Source organism: Orcinus orca, chromosome 3 (genome assembly GCF_937001465.1).
Source record: "Orcinus orca chromosome 3, mOrcOrc1.1, whole genome shotgun sequence".
Taxonomy (NCBI): Eukaryota; Metazoa; Chordata; class Mammalia; order Artiodactyla; family Delphinidae; genus Orcinus; species Orcinus orca.
This window is the reverse complement of record NC_064561.1, coordinates 119,604,050-119,630,445: the sequence shown is the minus strand read 5'-3', so window position 1 is coordinate 119,630,445 and position 26,396 is coordinate 119,604,050. Positions and strand designations below refer to the sequence as shown.

Sequence of the window (26,396 nt, the reverse complement as noted above, 5' to 3'; positions counted from 1 at the left end):
GGGGAAAAGAGGAGGAAGAAACTTCACATTACAAAGTGGGAAGTGGTCTCTTGAAGGCTAATTTTGTTTTTCCTGCGGCTTGCTCTTTGTAACTTCAGAAAATTTATTCAAATGTATCTATACACACAGTAACTAGGTGGCAACACAAACGTTTCACCCATTCCCCTTCCTCTTCTCCTTTATCTTATGTTCTTGTAGGTTGCGATGATCAGAGACCCACTCAAAGTACTCAGGTTATGGGATTTTATTTTAAAGATATATGGGAAAATGAGGACTCTTTAAGCTCTTTCAGGTTACAAGGAACAGAGAACCTTGCCATGGGGGTTAAATATAAGGATGCCCACTGAAGTAAGAATAACAGGGGGAAAAAAAAAAGTTTTATATCGGCATATATGACATATTTTGAAGTGTGCATTAGCTGTCCTACCTATGAATATTTTGCTGCATAAGCAAAGCAAGCAAACAAAAGCATGAATTTTCTGAGAATTCATTTGTTTATTAAATGATCTGCCTCTCAAATACTTTGATTTCTCTCTTGATTTTACCATGGTTTTATTCATTTTTACTCAACTAATAAATTGTTTGAATGTTTACTAATATCAGCTACCCATTCAGGCCTCAAGGAGCCAGAACAGGTTCTAAAATGGCCTCAGAATATAATGCTTCCTACTCTCATATGTCCTTCTAATAGGTCTCAAGTTATCTCTGCTTTCACTTCTTCTGAGACAACTTCACCACTTCAGACCAGCGCTCTCTATTTTTTTTTTTTTTTTTTTTTATGGTGCGCGGGCCTCTCATTGTTATGGCCTCTCCTGTTGCGGAGCACAGGCTCCGGACGCGCAGGCCCAGCGGCCATGGCTCACGGGCCCAGCCGCTCCATGGCATGTGGGATCTTCCCAGACCAGGGCATAAACCCGTGTCCCCTGTATTGGCAGGCGGACTCTCAACCACTGTGCCACCAGGGAAGCCCAGTGCTCTCTACTCTTATCCTCTTTGCTTGTGAGCACCTTCTTGCTCCTGGTACATGGCATCTCCCTATTGCCTCCTTTCTCTGTCTTCCTCAACCCACGCTACTCTACACTGCCAAGTCTCTCTGGATATCTGGCGTTCAAATTCACCCAGAGGGAGAATCTGATTAGTTCAGCCTGTCACCATCCTTACTAAAAAGCTTTTGTAGTAGCCTCTAAACGGACTGCTTTTGTATCAGGCATCAGTCCCTGGCCCAGTTAACTGTGACCAGGGCAGGGTCACCTGGCAGAAAGCATGAGTCTCCATGCCCAGGGAATCCCCCTGCAGCTGCTTTTCTCTGAAAGACATCATGCGTATGACAGGCCTTCAGAGTGGAAGGGCCTGATTAGTATGGGAAAATTTTAGATTTTTATTCATGCTCACTAAAGGGGTCAACACTTATACGGCCACAAATACAGGTCTTGACATTGGTCATTGAAATGATAGAGCACCACGAATGCAGCTCAAAGTCGCACATGTTGGCAGCAAAGATTTCTTGGCCTTTACCACTCAAATACAGCAGTGAGTGATTCCAGCCAGAAAGGCGTAGCTGGTGGGGAGTATGGTATGTGATCTAGATTTCCCCAATCATATCAGCCTGGGGAAAAGACATCAATACCAGTAGCCAGATAGCATTTGTCAGAGTCCATCGTTTTGTGCTCAGAAGGAACTGTATTTTTCACCAATGGAGCTTGCATTTCCCGGAGGATTTCTCCCATGTGCTAGCAGAAATAAGCCTCTGGACTACTGTGGCGTATTTGAATTCTGTCCCTCTTTTGTCGTGACTCCTTGTGATGAAGACCCTAACTGCAGCCGATGCCAAGAGTAGCAGCTGTGCTGCCTGCCAAAAACACCATTGCAGCTGCTTCTGCTGCTGCCACTGCCTCCCAAACAGAAACTGCTCCTGCCTGCAGAAAAAGACGTCACTACATCTACACCAAATGTAACTCTGCCCACTGTAAAGTCGTGACAAACAGCCACAGCTGCAGCAAACTCCACTTCCACTAATGTTGCTGCTTTCATTGCCAGCAATGTTGTCACCACCACCAGTGCTACTCTTGGTGTCTATGGGCCAGGTGCCTTGCACTCTTAACGTCCCAGAGAGATGTAAGAAAAAATAGCTTTTTAACTTTTACTTCTTAAGTAAAAGTAACTTTTACTTTTACATTCAAATTTTATCCTCCATAAACTTGGCCATGAGTCCATAGGAGCTGGGCCAGGGCATAATCTAGGTGACAGATTGTGTCCAGAATGATCCCTCCCTTCCAGTATCAGCTCACTGGCTCCTCTCCATCTGCTCATTGCTTTGGGATGAGCTCTTTCCCACAAACTTCTTCGTGCCTCATGTGTATTGGAGTATGATCGGCCTCAGGCAGCCCACAAGCTGCAGAGTAATTAGCCACTTCAGAGGAATTAGCTATACCTTGTTATGTGATTAAGTAATTTAGAGATCACCCAGACTAAAAGATATCGTCTATAAGCATGTGTTTAAGGAGATTAGGGATATCTTAACATATATGATTGATGTGAACAAGAATTCGAATTTCATCAGCTGTATTCTTCCCAGTCTAAAGAAAGAAAGAGAAGGTAGGTGGTCTCCCTGCATTACAGAAATGGGAAGACCAAGATGCAGAATTTTTGCGTTGATTCAACATCTTTCAAAGGAAGAAGGCACTGAATCTGACAAAGATATCCCAATCATTACGAATGCGTAGTCTATTTTAGCATAAAAATATCTTCTTCTTCACCATAGCCTGAGTAAAATATCAATACTTCCTCAAGATTATTCAAGTCTTTGCTCTACTTCTGTGTTCATCAAGACATTCTTGTGGACTATTAAATACATTCACTTTGAGCATTAATAAATTTGGGACTCTGCAGGGAAATCCATCCTCATGTTTAGTGTTGGACACAGTATTAGTTTTCTGTATAATATTGAGTAAGTGTACACTATACTTACTGACGATATCATACTTTAAAGTTTTAGAAAGTTACTCAAACTAAACTCTTTACTGCGAATTACAGGCACTCTTGATTCATAAACATCGTTATCTCCCTAAATTCATGTTCTTGTATATGATACTTATTTTAAATGGGAAATTAGAGAGGCATCACTTAGTTTCTTTAAAAATAATAATTTTTCTGAAACTATAGAGAATGTGTCTTTTGTGAAAAAAAGTACTTATGCTGTCTTTTTATTTCCCCTAGGGCTATTAAACACTGTGTGCTAGTCCTTTATCAGCAGTGTTTATACTGCATGATTTTGTTTATTTAGATGCTTGTATAGAGTGTAAAATTATGGGTTTGGTGGTTTGCAGCTAAAATTTGCTTCCCCACTTCCATTCTTGCTTTTACTTGAATTTTGAAGGTTTTTTTTTTTCTTTTTTTGTTATCTTTTGTTTTCCTCTGTAAAGCAGATAAAGAGTGTGTAAACTCCCCAAGGAACTCTCTGCAGATTGATAATTGGGGAAAATTCCTCTCCATTTGGGAGGTGCACAATTTTCAAGTCCAGTGATATCAAAGGAGCATAGCTTGGGTCAGGCTGGGAATTGGCCTTGTAATGTCTGTATCTTTTCCAGACCAGGGTAGTTCTGCTTGCCCTTCACCTCTCCCAGAAGAGATCCTATTCTCTTTTTAGTTTAGGAAGCAACTTAGGAAGGCTGATTGGCTCAAAGCTGTGGAGAATATCAGTTTTCAGTTCATTTATTCTTTACATGAGTCAAATATAAGCCTACTTTGAAAGAATAATCTAGAGCTGGGTTGTTCACCTCTACTCCTTTAAATGGGTATTTGTTATGCACCCTCTGACGGGAACACCAGCCTTTGTCAACTTCTTAGATTGTTCTCAGCTCATCCTGATTTTGTGACTTCTACACTCTTAAGTCTCATGGACTCTTCGGAGCTAAAGTCAATTTGGCTTTCAGAAGTCTACATGAAGTTACAATTATTGAACCTAACTCAATCAGGCACAGCTATACAACATCAATTATATTAGTTTTTATTTTTGTCTTGTTTTGGAGGGCTGGGAAGGTCTGTTTTTGTTTTTGTTTTTGTTTTTTGGTTGCAACTAACAGAAAATCAACTTGAACTAAGCCAGACAACCATAATAGGAAAGGGGATTTATTGGTTCATGGAGACTAAAGACTGAAGAAACAGAAAGGATACAAATGCATCTGGGTCTTAAGTCAACAGGAAACCTCCATCTGGATTTTGCAAGGTCTCTCTCATTCTCATTCTCTCTCTCCCGCTTTCCCTCTCCATGACTCACCCTGGCTCTTCTCGGGGAGTTGCCTTCATTCTCTTTCATGGAAGTGTTCTCCATGGGGCAAGAAACCACTGATGGCTTTTCATTTCCCTGTGCGGTTCCTATATACCAGAGAGGGGTACTGAGTCTCTTCTTGGTGGTTAACATTGCTCAGGGAAGAGTTCGGAATGGCTTAGCTGGGAAGGTGCCCACCCCTGGACTAATCAAAGGACTAATCAACAGTATTGCTTTGTAAGAATTTGGTGGTTTCCATGGGAACCACGGGTTAGATGGGGAGGGAAGGAAGGAGGAGGAACAAGTCCCCCAGAAAGAAAGGGAGTAAGAGTGCATGGTATCCACAGAAAGGAAACAGTATATGCCCATTTGAGATATGTGGTATAGCTGTATGGACACAAGGTTATTCCTTTTCCTTATTGGAGTAAACTGACATATGTTTATTTGTCACTGCTCACATTCACTCCCAAGATTAGATTTTCCCCCTTTGCAGTATGTGGGGACAATAGGCTTATTTGTGTGTACTTAACAATAATTAAGATCTTTTTTGTATTGTGAGATAAGTTATCCGATTAAATTCAACTTTTTACTTAATGAATTTGTCAGCTGATTGGTTGATCCTGCATCCACAAAGGAGTTTGAAGTGGGTTAAAGGAAACACATTCAGACTCCTTCCATTGTGTGTGATATGCCGAAAGTAAAACAAATTTTCCACATAGCCAGTGCTGAAAATAAACTATGATTTCAATCGCAGAATCAAAGCGTCATCCAGAAAACCACCCTTTAGAAGTCTCATAAAATTGCAATTTGAGTTACTTTTTATTTTCTTCTGACTTTAAAGGTTATGTAAGCATTGTGCAGCCCATGGCTCATCCAAATATTGGACAAAGGAAAACTTCAGAAATCTCCCAGGAATTTCCTCTGGTTGTAAATTAATAGAAAGGATGGAATTTTTGACAGTCAATGGATAAATTTAACAAATGATTACTCATTAAAAACACAAACAAAAAGAAACCAAAGCCACCCTGGCTTTGAGCATTGGCCTCACTAGCAAGATATTTTTCCCATTTTTTTCCCCTTTTGCTCTTATTTAGATGGCTTTAGAGCAAAATGCACTGTTGGAAACTGAACAAACCAGTTATCTCTGCATACACTTCTTGCTTCCCTTTTCCCAGAATCCATCTTTGAATGCATACTTGCAGAAAGGGTCTGTCTTGATAGGCAGAGGGACATTTTCCACCAGAGGACAATTTGGCAATACTTCAGCCACGCAATCTACAGACACTTATTGAAAGCCTACTCGGTCCCAGCGACAGTACTAGGTGCTGGGTTACAGCCCTGAACAATCAGGATAAGGACCAATCTTCATAAAGTGCATAATATTATCCAGTTTCTCTTCTTCCTCCTGCCATCAAAGTTCTGTCCTTGAATTTCTCTTTTTACTTGATCTCCTTTGATCATCACACGTAATGTTGCAGTTGTATAACTTCCGAATCTATAGCTTTGTGTATTAAATAGAGTCCCATAGATCTAATGGCACGTAAAACTTGTCTGTGTTTCTTTTTACCACCTCACATTGAATATGTCCTGAAAAATGAATCATCGCCATCTGCCTTCAGTGTCCTCCTTCCTCCACTTCTGATCATTTCAGTCCCATTATTCCCACCCCATCACTCAGACTTAAAATCCCAAACGTCATTGCAGTGGGTTTAACAGGTCTTTTGCTCCCAATATTTCCTCTTTCTTTGATCCAGATTAAATTTTGATGTCAGAGGAAAATTCATGACTAAAAACCAATCATTAACTCTGATCACATATAGCAAAGAACTTAGTAAATTACAAAAGTGTACCGTGTTAGTTGTTTTCCATGTTCGTTATCATGTTACTACTCAGCTGAGGAATTTTCAACAACTACCTACACTTCTCAAATTCTAAACTCTTGGACTGGACATTTGAGGCCCTATAAGATCTACTCCTTGTCTATTTTTCATACTTATTTGCCTTCGATTTTTCTGTGCATTGGGCAACTGGAATTGTTCACTGTTCCTTCACAGCCACATTGAAGAGCCTCGTCACGCATGCGTTTCCTTTGTCCTGGAACACACGTCTCCCAGTCCGTCCCTTCATGTCTCTCTCCTTGTGACCAACAATTGAACTCTGCCAGGAGGAGAGGCCCTAACATGGGAGTAACGGAATTCCACAGGGCATAGGATAACTGTGGCTTCATGCACCAGTTAATATAAACCTTTGTTTGAAAATGCCAGACATGAAAAGCTACGAAGAAGTATTGTAATTCAGGGAGGGAAAACGGGCAAAAATTTTATGGGGCTTGAGGAGTAGGACGACAGTCAGCATATGCTACTTTCAGAAGTGGGAATAGAGGGACTGATCTTGGAGTCTGGGTGTTTGGACAGTCTGGAGTTTTGATATCAAGAGCTGTGGAGAAGATGAGTTAGGGGATACAGTCATTTGCGAGGGGATATAGGGGTGGGGAGGAACAGCTGCAGGGACCCAGGACATGTGAGAGCTGCCGTGGAAAATTCTCAAGCCACAGGTCCTTCCGGGTCTCTCCCAGTAGACTCATATCTACTCCACTGTGGATTTGCCCTAGATCTGAGAGCTAATACGGCCTCCTCTGAATCACATAAACTGGCTACAAAATTTTCAGTAAAGAGAAAGATGAATAAATTAAACTCTACCCTTCTTTGTGTGTGTGGTTCATTTAACTTGCACAAAGGACAACTGAAATCTGGAAACTTCCCAAGGACTTATTGTTTGTGCTTGTCAGCACACCTGAGTAAAATCAAACTCCTAAGAATTATCTAGTCTAACTTTACAGGTGGCTACAGGGAGGAATAAATATCTAAATGCTTAGGGGCAAGTCAAGTGTAAAATATGCTTTGTGAAAATGCCTGATGAATTATGACATGATATGCTTCATTATAATAATGAATGATCTGAGAGTAAAGGACCCTCGGGCTTTTGAAGCTCATTGGTGTCAATTTGGGGAACAAGGGTAAAAGATTTAATCTTCAAGCTTTGCTGTTACGCTTTATATTGGGGTCTTTTTAGAAATGTTTATAATTGTTATTCAATAAAAACAACAAAAAATAGATCTGCTATAGAATTTTTATATGAAAAATTATCAAGCTATAAATTTGTCTTGTGATATTTAGTCTATGTCAACTCAATTTTGGAAAATAAATATAGAAAAGTTAGAAGTTTATTTCTTGATTATTCATATCAACTTTCCATTTGTAGTTGTGACAGATTTCTCAAATTTGGTATTTCTTACACTGAACTCCTGATCTCCCTCCACCAGCCTGATCTACCTGAATACATACATGTCCAGCTCAGTAAATGGCGACTCCATCCTTCCAGTTGTTCAGGCCATGATCTTGGAGTCACCCCTGACTTCTCTCTTTTTTATATCCCAACATTCATGTGATCAGCATATTCCATTGATTCTATCTTCACAATAGATCCAGAATCCAATCAGTCACTCCTCATGTCCTTCATCACCACCTTCCTGGTCTAAGCAACCATCATCTACTGTTTGTTGCCGTAGCCTTATCCTTCTTTCGGCTTTCCTGCTTCACTCTTCTTCCATATAGTCTACTCTCAAAAGGGCAGCCAGAGTGATCCTCTAAAATCTCATATTCTTCTGCTTAAAACTTTTCAATATTCTCCCATTTCTCCCAAAGTAAAGATCCTTCAAAGTCTCTCAGAACCTCCAAGGCCCTGCGAAACCTACCCCCTTATCTCATATCCTGTTTACCTCTCTGACCTCACCTCCTGGGACTCTCTCCCCTGCTGAGCTTCAGCCACATTATCTTCCCCGCCCTTCTTCCATTCTCAAGGTGCTAGTGGTAGCCTCTGGGACTCTTCCCTCCAACGTGAGTTTTCTGTTCCTGACCCCATAGGAGATGCATCCCCTGCATAAGAACTCCAGCCTTGAAGCTAGCAGTGGACAGTCATCAGGAGAAAACGGTTCCTACCATACTCCTTTAAATTTCTTCTATTGAAGTCACATGTTTACTCTAAGTATGAAGAACAGCTAAATCATATGTGATGGAAAGAAAAGAAAGGGAAGATGAGGAGACCTCATGGAACTATAAATTTATGAGAATGGAGCCTTAAGCCACAGCTGAGATTAATTCCCAAAGTACTTCATATTATTTTATATTCTTACCTTTCATTAAAACCAGAAATTTCATATGAACATTTCTGTACCATTTAGAAGAGAGACATGAATATGTAAATGTGTAGACTGTGGTTCCTAGGCACCCGACTAAAGCTGCCAGAGTGGGTTCTCTTCCAGATTCTGAGAAACACTGGTCAGCTTTGGAAGATAGAAATATTTCATCATTGATACCTCTAGCCTAGGCAAACAACTGAATTAAGATTATGGATTTTAAGGTCCTAGACACTGACCGAAGAATAAAGGAAATCAAAAAGCAAAAAAAATGCATGTTCTATGAGGTCCAGATTAAGAAACATTGATGAAATTGACAAAGCAAGCCTTGCTATTTTAGCATGTATTACACATTTTCTTAATAAAATAAGACTGTCCACATGATTCATCTCAGGTTTCCAGCACTGACTGCAAATATGTTCATCCTTTGGGAAAACAGGAAAGGACATCTAATGATGCAGAAATAGTCATAGAGCAGCCAGGAAAGAAAGAGACCAGAAGGAGAAGCGTGAACTGGATGGCAAAAGCTACACCCAAAGAGCTTGAAGACAGCAATCAAACACCTCCTCAAACTATGCTTGATGATTTCAAGGGGTGGGGGAAAAAAAAGAGTAACAGACATTGAGCCTCACTCGTTTTTCAGATGTACTGTGATTTTTGCTTGACTCATCAGTAAAAGTACGCATTACCTTTTATGGTCTTTTATGGTCAATTCCTAGACTATTTTAAACTGATCAAATTTTGTCCAGAAACTGGCATTCTTTTCCTACGATTTCCATATTTTCCAAACTCCTGGAGTTTCCTGAAATTCCTACCAAGAATTCTAGATATCATAGTATTAATTTTACTTCTTGTTAAAAATATTTTGCTCCCACCATCCATCCCAAATCCCCTTCACATTCCGTTTTTTACTTGTTTGTTTTATTGAGTTTTTGGTTTTAATAGACAAAATTTTAGGATATTGAAAGGTAAAGATATTTACCTTCCTTGATTCCTGAATAGAAACACTTTTATCTATTTTTTGGTTCTTCTATTGTTTCTTCCTGTATCTCTAGATTATAAATTTACCTGCTAGCTTTTCATTTGTTCATTATAGTCATAATCTGCTATTAGCTTCCTGCTATGATGCATTATGATTTAACACATTTACATAATTATATTGCCAAATTTTATTTTTCTTTTAGTTTGCCTTTGTTGTTTATTTTTGTTTCTATCAACTACGAACAGTATTCTTGACTCTGCTTCACTACTGTTCTTCCCCACTTTCAACCATCTGTACTTATACATGTATATTGTCACATTTAATAACATTTCATTTTGTTCTGTGTCAAGAAATACTTCTATTTTTTTAATTTATGGTTTGTTATTGTTTGGCTAACACCTGTTGAGGACTTTCTATGTGTTCAGCACTGTTACAAGTGCTTTGTGTAAATTAACTCAAGCCTCACGTGACTATAAAATAGATAACTTATTATTTCTATCTTACAGAAAGGAAATTGGGTAGTATAGAAATCAAGAAAATTTCTAGATTCATATAGCCAGTAAGAAATTTAGAGATGGTGCTCGTAACAGCTGTGTAATACTATCTCTTTAGGTTGTCTGTTCAAGTTGACAGTCATTAACCACTATTTACGTTCTAGTAAGAAATCAAACGGAATCCATGGCAATGCCAAGTAGTGTGCTAGGATTATACTTAGTTTCTTATCTGGTCTGTTTTCTTAGAGTTCTTAAGTGCTTTTTTTTTTTTCTTACTTTACCTTCCTTTTCTGTCTCTTAAACTGTTTTAGGATCTCGAGAGTAGTATTAAATCTTTTTTTCCTTTGATACCTTTTCCCAAGCCTTCCATTATTCTGCTCCAAGTTGTTCTGATTTCTCTCTGGGATGGATCATCACAGCCCTCTCACAGATGACTGGATCATCTGTTTGCTAGATATCACATTTTCCTCTTTCTTGGTTTACTGTCTCATTGTGCTATAGCATATTCTCAAGTAATATCCTAAGAAATAGGATAGTATCTTTCAGGGGATGTACATTTTTGAAGGTTTTAAAAATGTGTCCTTCTTTGGACAGTTGATTTGACTGCTTTTAGGATTCTAAGTTGAAAATAATTTCCATTCAAAGCTTTGAAGGCTCCATTACCTTCTAGCATTCAAAATGGTTGACTGGATAACCAATGCCAAGCTTAAACTTATTATTTTTGTTGATATGCTGTTTCTTCTCCTTGAAAACTACTAGGATAGTCTTTCGCCATGGTATTCTGAAAATCTATGACAATATGACAATTAATCTGGGCTCTAATACGTGAGGCACTTCTGGATTCACTGGACTTATTTAGTCTGAAGACTTTTGTCTTCTACTCTAGGATATCTCTGTTTTTGTTTCCTCCCTTCTATCTTTTCTGTTCTCTTTCTAAAATTCCTATGAACAGGCTGTTGAGCTTTTGAATAATTATATATGTGAATATATATCTTAAAGCTTTTTTCTCATATTTTCTTTTTAGCCTTTTGATTTTTATTCTAGAAAGTTCACTCAATACTCTCTTTTAACCCTTCCATTTTTTTGCTTTTCTATTTTTTAGCTTCAGACAACATATTTTTAAGTATCTAGGGATGTCTTTGGTCTCTGATTTTTCTTTTTCATTGCATCCTGTTTTGTTTTATGGATGCAGAATCTTCTCTGATTTCTCTATATTAATTAGAAATGTTTTGGGGTTTTTTTCTGAATTAACTCTATCTCCTCTAGGATCATGTTTTCCTGTTTGTTAATTTTGACCTTTCTCTTTTTTTGTTGCAGGGTTTTCTCATGTTCAGTGTCCCTTGTTTTTCATTTATAGTTAAGCACGAGGCCACAGAAGACCCGGTCTCTCTGGGGTGAGTGGGGCTAGTCAACTGGCCAGCTCTCACACCAGAGGACTCTAAAATGACAGAACAGAGGCATTTGCTCCAGTGCCCTTCTTGGCTGTCCTGGTTCTCCTTAGATTGTTCATTCAATATGATGAGAAAAGATCTTCCTCCTTTTTTCATTGGTGGGTTTGTTTGTTTAAGGAGTGTGTGCCTAGCTTCCAGGAGTGCTGTGTGCAGGGGAAGGGAAGGCTGCAGCAGGGTAGTCTATATTCTGTACTTCAATTCACTCCCTATTCAGTGCCCCCTGCTTCACCCCTACTCTCCACTGTCCCTGTGATTCTACGAGCCACATTCTCTAGTGCTGTGAGAGCTGATGAGTTTCCATCTGACCTGCAGCTCTCCCTCCCCTTTCAGGCTTCAGCCTCCTCTCTTCCACATCAACAAATCCCAATCATCCTTGCCCTTCCAGGAAAGTATTGAAATGTCTGTTCCGATGATGATGGCTCCCTTCCCATTCTCTTCAATGTTGAGAGTTTATACTTTCACTATTAATGTTCAGACCCTGCAGTCTTCACTAACAGAATGTGCTGAATGTTGTGGTTTGGCTATTAAGACATTTTATGTCGGCCCTTTTTTCTCAAAATATACCTCTCTTCAGCCTTGCAGGACTGAAGATATTCCTTTCTGATTCTTCCACCACAGTGTAATGAAACCGGAAGTTCTGGAGTGAGCCTTAGTTTTGGGTGTTTTTAGGAAGCTCTGAGTGACCAGAACATGCAGCTGGGGCTGGAAGGACTGCTCTTGCTGGAAGCACAGAGAAGGCAAGCTATAGTCCATCTTAGTGCTGATAGGTGTCTCTGCGTGACCTATTTCAAATTTTCTGCTTTGGAAGACATTTTTGAAAGACTTACTTGATAATATATTAAGTCATTAACTAAAGTTGAGAGAGTGCCATATCAAGCTACTGAAGTGTTATCATCAAGTTCTGCTACTTGTCACGTGCAAGTAACTGTGTATGTAATAGTTATAGGATCAGGACGTTGCCGACTCCTACTTCTCCGTGGTGCAATGGGACAGAAAAGCCTCCTGTGTTGCACGTCCACTAGAATGCAGGTCTCTGTGGGCGCTCATGCAATAAAGTCATGTTATGTCACTTTTAAACTTCCCATAAGGAAAAGTATGTATTTCTAAGTTAAGCATCTATCCCAGTTCAATCAATCCTGCCAGTAAGTTACCAGTATGATAAGTGCCCCCCAGATACTATTAGAACTGTTCATTTTTAATGTGCAAGTTTATAAAACTTCTTGAAGCGTGATTGTGTCCCCTTGGCCAAAAAGCTCTGAGTTCCCTGCCCATGCCCCACTTTTACATTAAAGCTGCCACTCCTTGGAAGATACGTTTTCCCAATATGAAAGAATTTTGAAATTCTAGTGTGTATCACCTGATGAGTTTATTAAAAATACAAAATTCTGGGCCTTGAGCTCAGAAATACTGATTCAGTAGATGTGGCCCAGGAATCTGCATTGAATAAATTGTGCAGGTTATTCAAATGCAGGAGGTATTGAACCTTCCTTTGAGAATCACACTCTGAGGCATAGAGGAGAAAGAGGCAGATTAATTAACAAGCCAGTGTCTTTTGATAAATACTTTAAGAGGAAACAGAGCAGAGAAAATCAGTATGTAAAGGTCTGTAAAGGACCTGAGTCCCACTAGAGCTAAATAGATGGTAATTCTTCACATTATACATGTAAATGAATGAAAAAGATACGGAAATCATTATCAGGTTAATTTCATTTTTTAAAGAAAAACTCATTTACTTAAGTAAAGAACTTTTAGTTATCAAAATGCCAAACTTTGAAATGACAGTATTTTCATTCGCTTGGTGAAACCCTAATTCTACAGAATCATGCTTCTTCTGCATGCAGGATTGATGTGTGTCTCCCAAACACTGAAGACACACAACCTCAACCTGCTCTTTTAAAATAAATAGCAGTTTTCATACTTGTCTCTTCCTAAGAATATCTCTTAGTCTCTGAACCTCTATGTGTTTGCTCGTTGTGTCAGGGCAAACCTCAGACTCAAAGACAAAAGTGAACAGGTGAACATGTTGAAACTGGAGGCCTTTCTTTGCTGTCAACTATTTCACTCGGAGGAAAGATCACCAAAGGGGGCTAAATGGTTGAAGACAAGTATTCAGATGAAGTCAGTATTACATTCAGGCCGCTCTATTCTTTTTTTAAAGAACCTGAGCTATTTTTCACTATGTTATCATAAATGTAGGCAGGTAGAAACCTGCAGACTCAAACTGTGAGGGAAGTAAAAGTGACAGAAGTATTTGTTAGATACTTAAGTAGCTTGGCCCATCTTCCTCTAGTGTATATCCACCAGACAAGCAGTTATGATTGCTTTACAGATATTAAATTCTGCAGGAAAGTGACTCATTCTGATTGAAAAGCCTAGCATGATGGGGCCCAAAATAACCATGGCCAGATGCCAAGTGAAATTTCCCCTAAACATGACTGTCTTGCCCATTTCCACAATCCCAGACAAGGGTTGCTTCAAATCGATTCACCACACACCCCATCCCTCTACTGGTTAGAGCAAAAGTCCTTGACTTACCTTCCCAGTCCCCTAAATTGTCCCTTCTAGCCTGCATTTCTCATCTGGCTGTAAGTTTGTGGCCAGTATTTAGTGGCTGACCTGTGGACGGACTTAGCAAAGCTCAGATCTGCTCATCTTGCTGTTTTAAAGATATTTTGATTCCCAAAATGATTAGCTTCTTTTTATACATAGAAATGTCCTCAATTACTAGGCTTGTCACACAAGAGGGAGGAGAAAAGAGAGGAGGTAAAGGGAAAATAAAGGGGTCCCTGGAAGATGTCTGGTGTGAGCCAGCACTGGTTCTGCCTATGAACCCTTCACCCTCCTCCTTCAATAGGGTTTGGAAATTGGTACAAGTCTTTCCATTCTATTATTTACCTTGTGATTCATATTTTTTTTTTTAAAAAAGGATCAGTTTACCTATAACATATTGTGACCAAAAATAAAACTAAAATCAAGAGAATTTTGCTAGTTGACTTATATTTTATAGGGTGATGAGAATATACTATGCCTTATGCCAAGTGAGTATCAGTGTATCAACCATCTTCATTAATTAAAACTGCATGTACTGATGGCCCATTCTGTGCCAGGCACTGAGTTGAAATAAAGGTCCCACTGTGCTCGCTTTGGCAGCACATATACTAAAATTGGAAGGAAACAAAGACGATTAGCATGGCCACTGTGCAAGAATGGCATACAAATTTGTGAAGCATTCCATATTAAAAAAAAAAAAAGCGGTCCCACTGATCATTACATACATATCACCCAAACTTAAAAAAAAAAAATGCAGTCTTAATTTCTACATGCCACTTGAGTTTATTTATTTTAATTTTTATAAAAGTTTTTCATTTCTTGCCCTTTATTATCACTAAAGAATATTTTCAATGTTTTCAAAATCTTCTATGATGGTTCATATGTCATCAGACTGTGGTTGGTACACACTGGGATGGAACTGCCATCCAGGGGCTTAGAGTCTGGTTGGCGAGAGAGATTAATCAAAATATGATGATCTAACGCAGTAACCATGTCTGTGATCCTAAGTTGAGATTTCACCTAATAAGTAATAACAATAATTATTTCCTCATTTTTTTCCTGGGTATTAATGGTCAACTTTAGAGAGATGCTATATTAGTACAATAACACAAAACACTCAAAATATCTCCATTAGATTTTAATTTTTTTCTTTTAATTACAGTAGAACATAGGTTTAGCTTTCTTCATTTCACAATACTTTAAATTATAATACATCTAATGAATGAAAGCAGGTGGTTCTCCCTGGCTCTGTGATTGAGTTTTCTGGGCCCAGGAGTAGAAACAGGCTACCCTGTGCAGACAGCTGAGAGCACCACAGCAAGTGAAGCTGAGAAGAGGAATTGAGGAGATAATTAGGCCTATGAGAGTGAACCAAGTAGTGTCAAGTAAATAATTTAATTCTAGCCTTTTTTCATTAATATTAAAAAATTAGACGAAAGGAGAGTTTTGGCTGTCTCCTTCTAGTACCCATAAATTACATGTGTAGCATTAAAAATGTCTATTGCTGGTCTAGGCTTTTAAAAAGTAGCTCAGGGATTAGATTAGCTATAGGAGGTCTGAGACTAATACCTAGGATTCTGACTCCTAAGGCAATGTTTTTTCACTACCATATACAATAGCCTGATCGTCAGCAAGAGATATCTTGCTGAAAGGGACTTTCTTGTAGGACATAAAGGCAAATAATGATCTGTTCTGGAATGCCCAGCAGAATCCTTTAGCTTTAGTCTTCAAGATTCAAGTGTGGGCAGCTGTCAAAAAGAGCGAGTTCTCAGCAGAAACAAGGGCATGGGCACAGGGTGAGGCAGTGGTGGGAGGGGTAAGGATTGTCTCTTTCTTCTCCCCTGTCCTGCCCCAGGCCAAAATGTTCCCTTGACTCTCATTTCAGAATCAGAAGTCAGAGGCAGCACTTGTAGAATGGCTGGATATTCACAAAAGCACTGCTCTTCCTTTCAGTACCCATCCAATCTGAAAACCAGAATGATTGTAATCTTTGATCTCTGGATTCAGCCACGGGGTTTAGAAACAGCTGTACGTGAAGAGAGACGCTAAGCTGATCAATTATTTTTCTAAGTCATTTTCTAACAGTCATATGAGAAATCTCATGACAAAACCCGACACAATTTAAACACAACTTTAAAAATTGCTTTCAGATATTATTATAAAAACACATCAGTAATTAGTTGATAAAACTAACAATGTAATAGGGAGGTCAGAAATTGAGTTTTTACAATTAATAATAGAAATCACAGAAAACACACCATTCAAAGAAGGTAAGTGCTATTTAACACATTTTTCTCCTTTTCTGGAAATGAAGGATGACAGTCTCAGAACTTCAAGAAGTAGAGGTATTTCTGTGAAAAACAATCAATTAGATGGGTCAAATTAAGCTATCAATCATTTACATCTAGGTATTTCCATTAACATTTACAATCTGATCAAAGTTTTGGCTCTCCAGCTGGTCCCCATAAATTATATTCACAACACCCCAAATTTGTAAAGTGTTCAGTCTCAATTAAAAATAATTTGAAATTAAATTGGCAAGGGTGTGGTGGGTGAGGATTGAAATGCAAAGCAGTGCAGGCCAGAGGGTACAGTTAAATTTGAACCAAAGCCACAGCATCTTGTTATAAATATGCTTAAAATGTAAAGTCTTTGTCTTTGCCAAATGATGTGGGAAACTGAGAACATTCTGTGGGGATAATTGAAAGAAAGTAAAGAGAAATCCAAAGTTACTTTTGATTTGAGGTATTCAGAAAATGCAAAGCCAAAAAGATTTTTGATTTTGTTTTGGCTTGAATTATCTAAACATAATTGCTATAAATTTCTCCACTTCAGTTATTATGTTTCCCTTAGAATAAAAGATACAAGGATACTATTTAGAAGCATGTTTGTTGAACAACAGCTAGAGTGAATTAATAAGTATAGTCTATACAAACACGTAAATCCCCACAATATTTCCTTTCTTCTTCTCACTTCTTTCTTGAGAATATCTGGAATTTTAATTGCCAATTATTCTTTTTTAAAGTAATCAAATACTATTTACATTTAACTATAAGTTCTATAGTTTTCCTTGCTCACTTATTATTTTTTTAACTCATAGTTTTTCTTAGACTCATTTTTTTATTTTGCTGTAACCTATCCTCTAGAAATTCTTTCTGAGAAATTCTGTGGGTGGTAAACTTCATGACTTATAGGTCTTAGCATTAGTTTGCATTCTTGATTCAAAATTATTTTCCCACAGAAATCTTGAAGAAATTGTTTCACTATTTTCTTGCATTCAGTGTTGCTGATGAAAAGTCAGCAGAACATATTAATCTAGCACCAAGTAGGTAGGTTCTGGAATTTAAACAATGAAAGAGATAAAGGAGTTCAGGGTTTTTACAGTGAGTGATTAATCTGAGCAAGGAGTGAAGGGTGGACAAAAGGGGGGTGATGAGAGTTTGAAAGTGGTAGGATCAATGGATTGGACTTCTTGACAAGGTCAAACGATAGATGGAGTGGGCATACAGAGGAGGTTTGATTGTTAATTTTATGTGTCCATTTAACTGGCCCATGATACCCAGATATTTGGTCAAACGTTATTCTAGATGTTTCTGTGAGAGTGTTTTTGGATGATATTAACATTTAAATTGGTAAATTTAAGAAAAGCAGATTTGAGTAAAGCAGATTGCCCTCTGTAATGTCTGTCGGCCTCATCCAAGCAGTTGGAGGCCTTTGGACTTGAATTGCAACATCAGCTCTGCCCTGGGTCTCAAATCTGCCAGCCTACCCTGAAGATTTTAGACTTGCCAGTCTCCATAATTGCATGAGCCAGTTCCATAAAATCTCTCTCTCTCTCTCATACCTATCTATCTATCTATCTATCTATCTATCTATCTATCTATCTATGTATCCAGGTTCTGTCTATTTGGTTTCCCTGGAGAATCCTGACTAACACAATAGGTGAGCTGGAAGGAAACACAGAAAGTCATGGTCAGAAGGTAAAATTGAGGATTTCTGATTGAATTATCTGAATAAATATATGTAATCTCTGATAGATTAAAAACATTAGTGAAATTTTTCTAAAATGCTTAACCCATTCACAGGGCATTAATAAAGCAGAGGGAGTGTTTAGTTATACGCAGTATCCCATTTCCTTAGGATGTACTTAAGGTTAAGCTCTGTTCTTAAGGTTATACTTCAGATGATAAAAATAAATAATAGTAACAGTGTTAATGGTGATGACATTGGTAGCAATAGTGATATTAACAGCTAACAATAACAAGTGTTTTGTCTATGTCAGGCTCTATGTTAAGCACTCCAAGTGCATTACCGCATTTCAGCTTCACAGTAATTATGAGGTAAGCACACTAGTTAGCGTTATTTTAGAGATGAGGAAACTGAAACGTATAAAGTTGAAACAAATTATCTAAGACCATATAACAACTAAGTGGCGATGTGGTCCTGGAAACCAGATCTGCTTTATCACTCCACTTACCTCTTTGTATATTTAACTTGGACACTAAGGTAGAATAATCTAGAATCACTACCTTATTCTTCTTCCCTTCCCCTCTACCATATCTTGCTCACGTGTTATTCTGTCCTCAGTCTTCTTCCTGGACCCTAGTGAGCTCGTGTCACTAACTAGATGCTCATCCTCGGGCAATTCACATCAGCTATGCAGACCTCGCCGTCTCATTCTACAATGTGAGGCTATCTTGGCCTCTGTGCCCCTTCTTGCCCCTCATCTTGTGAGCCTGTGCATTTGCCTAACATTTATTTCAGTAGCTGTACTTGTTTTCTTTCACTGCGTAACAAATCACCACAAACATAGAGGCTTACTACAACACAAAGTTATCATCTCAGTTTCTGTGGGTCAGGAATTTTGGCAAAATGTAACTGGATGCTCTGTTCAGGGCCTTACAAGACTGAAATCAAGAGTCACCTGGGGCTGTGAGCTCATCTGAGGCTCGGGTCCTCTCCCAAGCTCACCAGTTGTTGGCAGAATTCCGTTCCTTGTGGTTGTAAAGTCCCTGTTTTCTTGCTGGCCTGTGGTCGGGGATCACACTCAGCTTCCAGAGGCCACCTGCACTTGCCTGATATGTGGCCTCTCCACAGCCACAGTTTGTGTTTTCGAATCCACCAGGAAAATCTCTCTGATGTGTCTCCCTGTCTTCTAGAACCCCTACTAATAGGGCTCATCTGACCCACCCACACTCAAGGAGAGATTTTTTTTCCCCCAAGCAATATGATTTAGAGGGCCATCCATTCTGATACATGTTGTTTTTGCTCATTTATTTTTATTTGCTATATTGAATCCCATTGTATGAACATACCAGTCATCCTTTGGATCTTAGTTCACACATTTCTTCAGGAAGGACTTTTCAGATCTGACAAACTCCCCCCAACACCTCATTGCCATGTAAATAGATAGATAGATAGATAGATACAGATCAATCAGTTCCCCTGATGAGGCACTCTCATAGCACTTGGTAGTTTTCTTTGTAATGCATTTTTACTACTCATGGTTATTTGGATTACTTGGTTAATTTCCCTCTTCCCCACCAGTTTATAAGCCCCATGAAAGAAACAATAATGTTTATTTTGTTCACTATCATGCCCTCAGTTCCTAGCATGAAGGAGTTCAAGACGTATTTGTTAAGACTGTTCTGGTGCAAACGTTTCTAACAGCGTGGTTCTGATAGAATTATATGGCCGTGGGCATTGGTGAAATGTGGAAGAGCACTTCAAAGTCAAACCCTCTGTCAGTGAGAGCAGGAAACTGGAGGTTGGTGCACACAGGGCAACAGACTTTGGAGCTGCAATAATGCTGGATTCCTGCAGTGGAGGGACAGTCATTGCTTTTCTTTTCTCCGTCAATAGAGAATTAAGTGTGTGTTTATGGGGCTCAAGGTTATTTTCTTTTGAGAGAGTTAACTGATGGAAGGTCAAATAAAGCCACAAGTTTTTACTTAAAGAAAACAGAGAAAATGAAGAATTACTTTAATTATGAACAATGTGTCAAAAGACATGTTTCCGAAATTAATCTTTTTTGGGAGTGTAAAAATTCTTCCTATAATTCATTTAACTCCTCTTAAAAAAGGAGGGGGCTACGTTCTACCCAATCCTTCTCTTGTAGACACATACACACACACACACACACACACACACACACACACACACACACACACATACAGTGTTCAGTTAGCTCCCGCTCAGATTACAACAAACAACATGAATTAATTACAGGCATTAAAGCTTTTCTTTCCAAGGTGTTTGTTTTCCAAAGATTAGTTTTTTCCGTTAGCTGCAGGAGGTACCCCTTTATGGTTAAAGAAGAGGCTCATTCTGGAAAGTGACTATAAAAGCCTTAGCACTGCTCCCCTCCTTCAAAACACCCCAAACCCAAGAGGTCAAGGGTCAGAAATGTTACACATCCAATTGTGTCTTTTAAAGACAGCTCAACTGAAATTCTCCTGGAGGAAGAGAGCAGAACAATCTTGGAATGGCTTGACTGTTAACATTTGTTCTTAATATATCAAAATTCTCCTACTCCTGTTCACAGAGTTTCTGAGTATTCTGTGAAGACTTTTCAGTTGAAAATCAGTCCGATCCCAGTAGTATTGGAGGATTTAAAAGAATGGAGAAGGTGTTCCGTTGGATTTCTTTTTTCCCTTCAATGTAGATTAGTGAGAAAACTCTGACGTTGTTTCTTACAGGTCAGGGTTTGTTTGTTTGTTGGTTTTTCCTTCTTGGTCTCCCTAAGGGGAATGTGTTGGTAGGGGAGGAATTGTAGAAAAACAGGAAGGAGGAAGCGAAGTGTGGGAAGAGAAGGATCTAAGATTGAAGATGTTAAGTGTAAAGTGAAATTGTCAGGATTTAAGTAGCTTCATCTAACTAACCTGCCATGAGCTCTGTGTGGTGACATTATAACGGTCCTGCAATCTGAAACCCAGGAAAGGCAAGGAAAAACAGGGGGAAATTTGAGGTTTCCTATACAAATTCTGGCCAAGAGCCAGAAGCTTTGAGGGTTTTGCAGTCATTTTCAGACTGGTCATGTTTCTTTTTTGTTTTAACTTTACACTCATGCAGATTTTCTGGAAGTTCAAGGAGAGAGTTCACAATATATTGGCCTTGGCTTCAATGATTTGTGATAAACAGTAACCTTCTGCAGGGTTTAACAACGGTGGGACAAAGCACACTGTAAAGAATACAGGGTAACTTCATATAGTATTAAGGAGTCATCGACATAAAAGTCCATGAAATGTTAGGTCTGTGAACAATGGCAGAGCAGAGTAGCAGAAAAACAGTTACTGAAGATAAGTGGCTAAACCTAACGCTGGATGTAAGGCAGGCAGCAGGGGATACAATGTCAAAAGAAGCAGGTCACAGATCTCTATCTCTTGTCTCAGCAGAGGAGGTCAACCAGATGTATAAAAACAACTAAGGATTTGGAAAGAGAACAGTGGGTCCTTTCCTTCTCCCCACATGCAAGGGAAATGGATGTAGTTTTAATAGAAATAAGTGAGGAATAGATATTCCCAGCTCCCCACATACCAACCCATTGTACTGACACTGATGATTTGCTCAGGGTCAGATGAATATCTTTAGAAGCTCTTAACATGGAAAATATTATGAGGTCCTTCCCACTGGCAATTTAAAACAATACCTAAAGAGTGAAACACAACTTGCAGGAATGCTGAAATTAAAATAGCCTCTTTCTAGATCTTTTTTTATAAGAAAAATAGCTTTATTGAGGTGTAACTGACATACAATAAACCAGATGTGGGTTTTTTTGTTTTTTGTTTTGTTTTGATTTTTGCGGTACGCGGGCGTCTCACTGTTGTGGCCTCTCCCGTTGCGGAGCACAGGCTCCGGACGCGCAGGCTCAGCGGCCATGGCTCACGTGCCCAGCCGCTCCGCGGCATGTGGGATTTTCCCAGACCGGGGCACGAACCCGTGTCCCCTGCATCGGCAGGCAGACTCTTAACCACTGCGCCACCAGGGAAGCCCAAACCAGATGTTTTGATTGCAGAATCTGGCTGAGTTCACTGGAGCTTGACTTCTCTTATTGGTGTGGGGCTGGCGGCTCAGCTTTGTTGGTGCCCTGGGCCCACAGTGAGTCTGCTTGTTGGTTGACCCACCCCTGGACTCCTTCCAGATCCAAACAGGGGCTGGAGAAGGCAGAGGGAGAGGACCGGGGCACAGGAACAGAGCTTACACTGGATAACTGTGGAAAGCCTTCCAGAATCATCTTCCCTCTGAAGTGGTCGCTGGTCCCAGGTCTCAGCCCTCCTGGCCAGTGAGGAGGGTGTGAAGCAGTCCTCTTCCCTACATGGGCTGGGCTGCTGCATCTGAGGTGGGGTGAGCGAGGGGAGAGCCCTGATAGTGCCATGGTGGTCACTTAGCAGTTGAACTTCCAGGCTGCAGAGTCAAGCCACTGAAGGGAAAATGTCTGTACTTGAAGTAATCATAGGCTTTCTCCTCTAATACCAGCCTGTCCTGCCAGAGTGTCAGCAGCACAAAGGGCCCCAGTATTCTTCCTCCATCACAGAGTACATGGCACATCCCCCTGCCGCTTGGCTCCCAGCTCCCTGTCTGGACAGGAACACAGCTGGGCTTTCATCTAATAAGGGGCGGATTCAAGCTGATTACTTTTGTTTGGCCTTCACTGAAGACAACAGAGCAGGAGGCATTTTACATTTGCCTTGTATTCGAAGCCCCAATGCAGGAAGACTCAAGAACATTTTCTTCTCAGAGCAAAGGCTGCTAAGAGGCTGCTAACATTAAGAAAATGCTCAGAATTTTGTACAGAAGGCATGTATTACTTGCATCATCAGAAAAATAAAACAGGATTCATTTAAAAGAGGCAAAAAGAGAAAATCATCTGAATATTTTCAGTAATTGCCCAAAAGATAAATTGCTCTCTTTTCCTTACTCTCTCCTTGGCAATATCCTCTACCCCCATGGCCCCAACATTCCCCATAGGCTGATGATTCCCCAAATCTATATCCTCAGCCCAGTCTTTCATATGAACCCCAAACTCATATGTATCCAACTGACTGTTTGTTGTCTCAATATATAAATATATCACAGCTTCCTCAAACTTCACACCTGAGACACTGAAATTCTTTATTCTTTCATGACCTTCCCCAAATCCTCACCTCCTTCTATATTCTTTCCTTATTTATCATGCACTCAATCAATAATCCAGTTGTTCAAGGTATCCTTCTCTCCTTTTTTCATTTCCCTTTATCCTAGCATTTCCTATATCCCATCAATTTTCTCCTTCTGGTAAAATCATACTTTCCTGTATAATAATACTAACACTTACTTAGCACTTGTGTTGTTCCAGGTACTATTCTAATTGCTTTGTATGTATTAATTCATTTAACCCTCACAATGACTCTAAGAAGCAAGTACTATTTTAATGCCTATTTTACAGCTGAGGAAACTGAGGTACAAAGATGTTATATAACTTGCCATATAATATCATACAACAGGTAACTAAAGGAGGAAGGGCTCAGACCCAAGTGAGTAACGCCAGGGCCTATGCTCTCAATCCCAGTGCTGTTCTGCCTTCTCAAATTATCTATTATATACATTATATACATATGTATTTACATATACACCCTCCTCTCCATCCTCACCGCTTAGATAAAGCTCTGACCATAATGTATCTGAACGATTCCTCCTTCCTAAACCACAAATGTGCCACAGTCCTGCTTAATCTCAATGGATTCTTAGGAATGATTCTCCATCATTTTCTCAACTGGTCATTCTCACAGATGTGTTGCTGAATTTGAGGCAACATGCACATATTTTGCCTTATTGGTTCACCAGGGCTAATACTGTGGCAGTGACATCTGTCACACAGAACACTGAATTGAGGTGATGATGAAATGATGGAGAAGGGATGTGCGTTGCTATGTAGCCTAGAGAAATGTTAAGTTGGGCCAAGGAAAGCACATGTCCACGGAACACGAGGGAACTTTGCCATCTTTGTATAATCAAGGCAGGATGCAGTTCTACTCAAACAGTTGACAAAAAAGATCTGCTGTAAATATGGATGCAAGTTCATTTCTCTCAGGTGCCACCAGAAATCCAGTGTACAAACAGATGTGAGAAACTCAGACCTGTTAGGAAAAGCAAGTCTAGAGGATAAAGTTTAAAGTCCTTCTCACATCGACAACGCCATTTGTCTATTCTCTGGTCCCATCTACCATCACCCCACTTCTCCCTTCACCCCAAACTCTGCTGCAGCTGTAAGGATGTTATGTCTGAGCACATATTCCTCCTTCATGCCTCCCCGCCTAAAGATTCTATCTCCTCTGCCTAGACGGCCCTTTCTTGTCTTTCTGGAAGGTGTGTTTTTGTTTTCTAGGGTTTCACTCAAAGATCATCTCCTGTGCCTCGCCTACACTTTGCACTGCATAGATAAGCTACTATTCTCCCCTATACTGTGTTCATATACTCACCTAAATCAAATTCGATTACAGTGTTCCACAGAACATCGTAATCGTTCATTCTTATGTCTCCCTCACTAGACCGGGAGCTCCTTAAAAGTAGGGTCTTTGCTCTGGTCATCTTTATATAGCAATTCCAAGCATACTGAATAACATATTGTAGATGCCCCATAAATACCGGAATGGAGGAAGATACACTGTTTCTAAACTATTTAGTGAATCAGGTCACAAATGTGTTGTTTTGGCTGAAATGACCTGTATAGCACATTCTCTTTGAATTTATCATTTTTATGCTACGAAGGAGAAAACACCAGAAAGCTTTATTTCAGCTAGTTGTCCTTTTTCCTCAAATAACATGGGAATACCTATTATAAAAAGTGCCAGTGAAGGGCCAGAGATGCTTTAATGGAATCTGAGGATGAAGGGAAGGAGTTTCCGTGTGCCAGCAACTTAAGATTTTCCTGCTTCAGCTGTCCTGCCAGAGAGTATAATTCGGGAACTGATCTCAAGCTGAGCAGAGGAAAAAATTAGTTGCTTCATGAAAATGGCCAAATGTTATCAACAGCTATTTTGTGAGAGGAGCTGTGTCAGGAGCCATCCCCAGGTAAAATGGACTTCTGCTGAATTCCAGCCATCTGCAGGCTTAGGAAGCCTCACAGTACATCTCCTGAGGGAGCCTTTTCAGTTTTGTGCTTTTTCTGATGCTAAGAAATCAGACCCTTGTGATTTACTACAGGGCAGTTATAGGGATGAAGTCAGCTATTTCCTAGGAAATCTAAAGACTGAAATGAGAAATTCAGAAAATCAAAATATTTTCTATGTTAGAAAAATATATATCAGAAAGCTTGAAAAGTAGAAAAAAAATAACTCTGCTTAATAAGATGTAGAGTAATGAGAGTCTGAAAATCCTTTTGTTTCCAGTATATTTTTGAAATATCTAAGCTGTATTAGTTTGCTTTTTTGCCTGGGGAATTACAATATTGTGACTGTGTAAAAGAGTATCATTCTAAATAAATATTGTTAATTTCATTGAATATATCTTTGAAGGTTTAGTGTTTTGATGTTTGAGGTCTCCATAGCGTATTATAGAGAAGGAGTGTAGCACAGAAGAAGTATTAAAGGGCTCCAAGTAAGAAATGCTAGAGTCTGGCTTTATCATTTACAAATTCTGTGACCTTGAGCAAGTCAGTTAGTCCCCGCAAAGTTTCAGGTACTTCATCTATAAAATAATTTTTTAATAGTGTTTTTAATTTAATTTAGTCATTTCTGGCTGCACTGGGTCTTCGTTGCTGTTCATGGGCTTTCTCTAGCTGCTGCAAGCGGGGGCTACTCTTCGCTACAGTGCACGGGCTTCTCATTGCGGTGGCTTCTCCTGTTGCGGAGCACGGGCTCTAGGCACGCAGTCTTCAGTAGTTGTGGCTCGCGGGCTCTAGAGCACAGGCTCAGTAGAAGTGGCGCACAGGCTTAGTTGCTCTGCGGCATGTGGGATCTTCCCCGACTAGGGCTCGAACCGGTGTCCCCTGAATTGGCAGGCGGATTCTCAACCACTGCGCCACCAGGGAAGCCCCTATAAAATAATTTTTAAAGATATCCCTACCATTCCACTCCCTGTGTTCCTATCTCAGCTCATAAGGTGGAAATTGACCAGTACTTCTCAACTCATAGGCAATTCTTTGAGGCCAAACACAACTATTTTCTCTGCATTTTACTTTTCCTTCCTCTGAGAGGAAGAAGAGATGTAATTGATTGATGCAATTAGGGAGAGTCTAATATCTATTAGCCTTGGTTCCTTTTTTGGAAGGGATAATGCCTTATTTTTTTCTGTTTAAATGTGGCCACTTTTTCGAGGTGGAAGGCTATTATCTTTATTTTCAATTGTTTCAGAATCAAGAAGAGGGTATGCATAATTAACTGGTAATCTCCAGGGATTCCCAACAATAATACTTGTGATGTTAGTTGCAGATCAGGAGGGCAGAACGAGCAGCAAACCTGCCATTGCTCTAAGGACTCGA

At 39.6% G+C, this 26,396-nt stretch overlaps 1 non-coding gene across 1 annotated transcript; it reads left to right on the top strand.

Moving 5' to 3' along the window:
- Positions 1-14,523: 14,523 nt before the first annotated feature.
- On the top strand, positions 14,524-14,630 carry LOC117197372 (U6 spliceosomal RNA). Its single transcript, XR_004477951.1, has one exon. It is a non-coding gene; the product is annotated as a U6 spliceosomal RNA (small nuclear RNA).
- Positions 14,631-26,396: the final 11,766 nt, after the last annotated feature.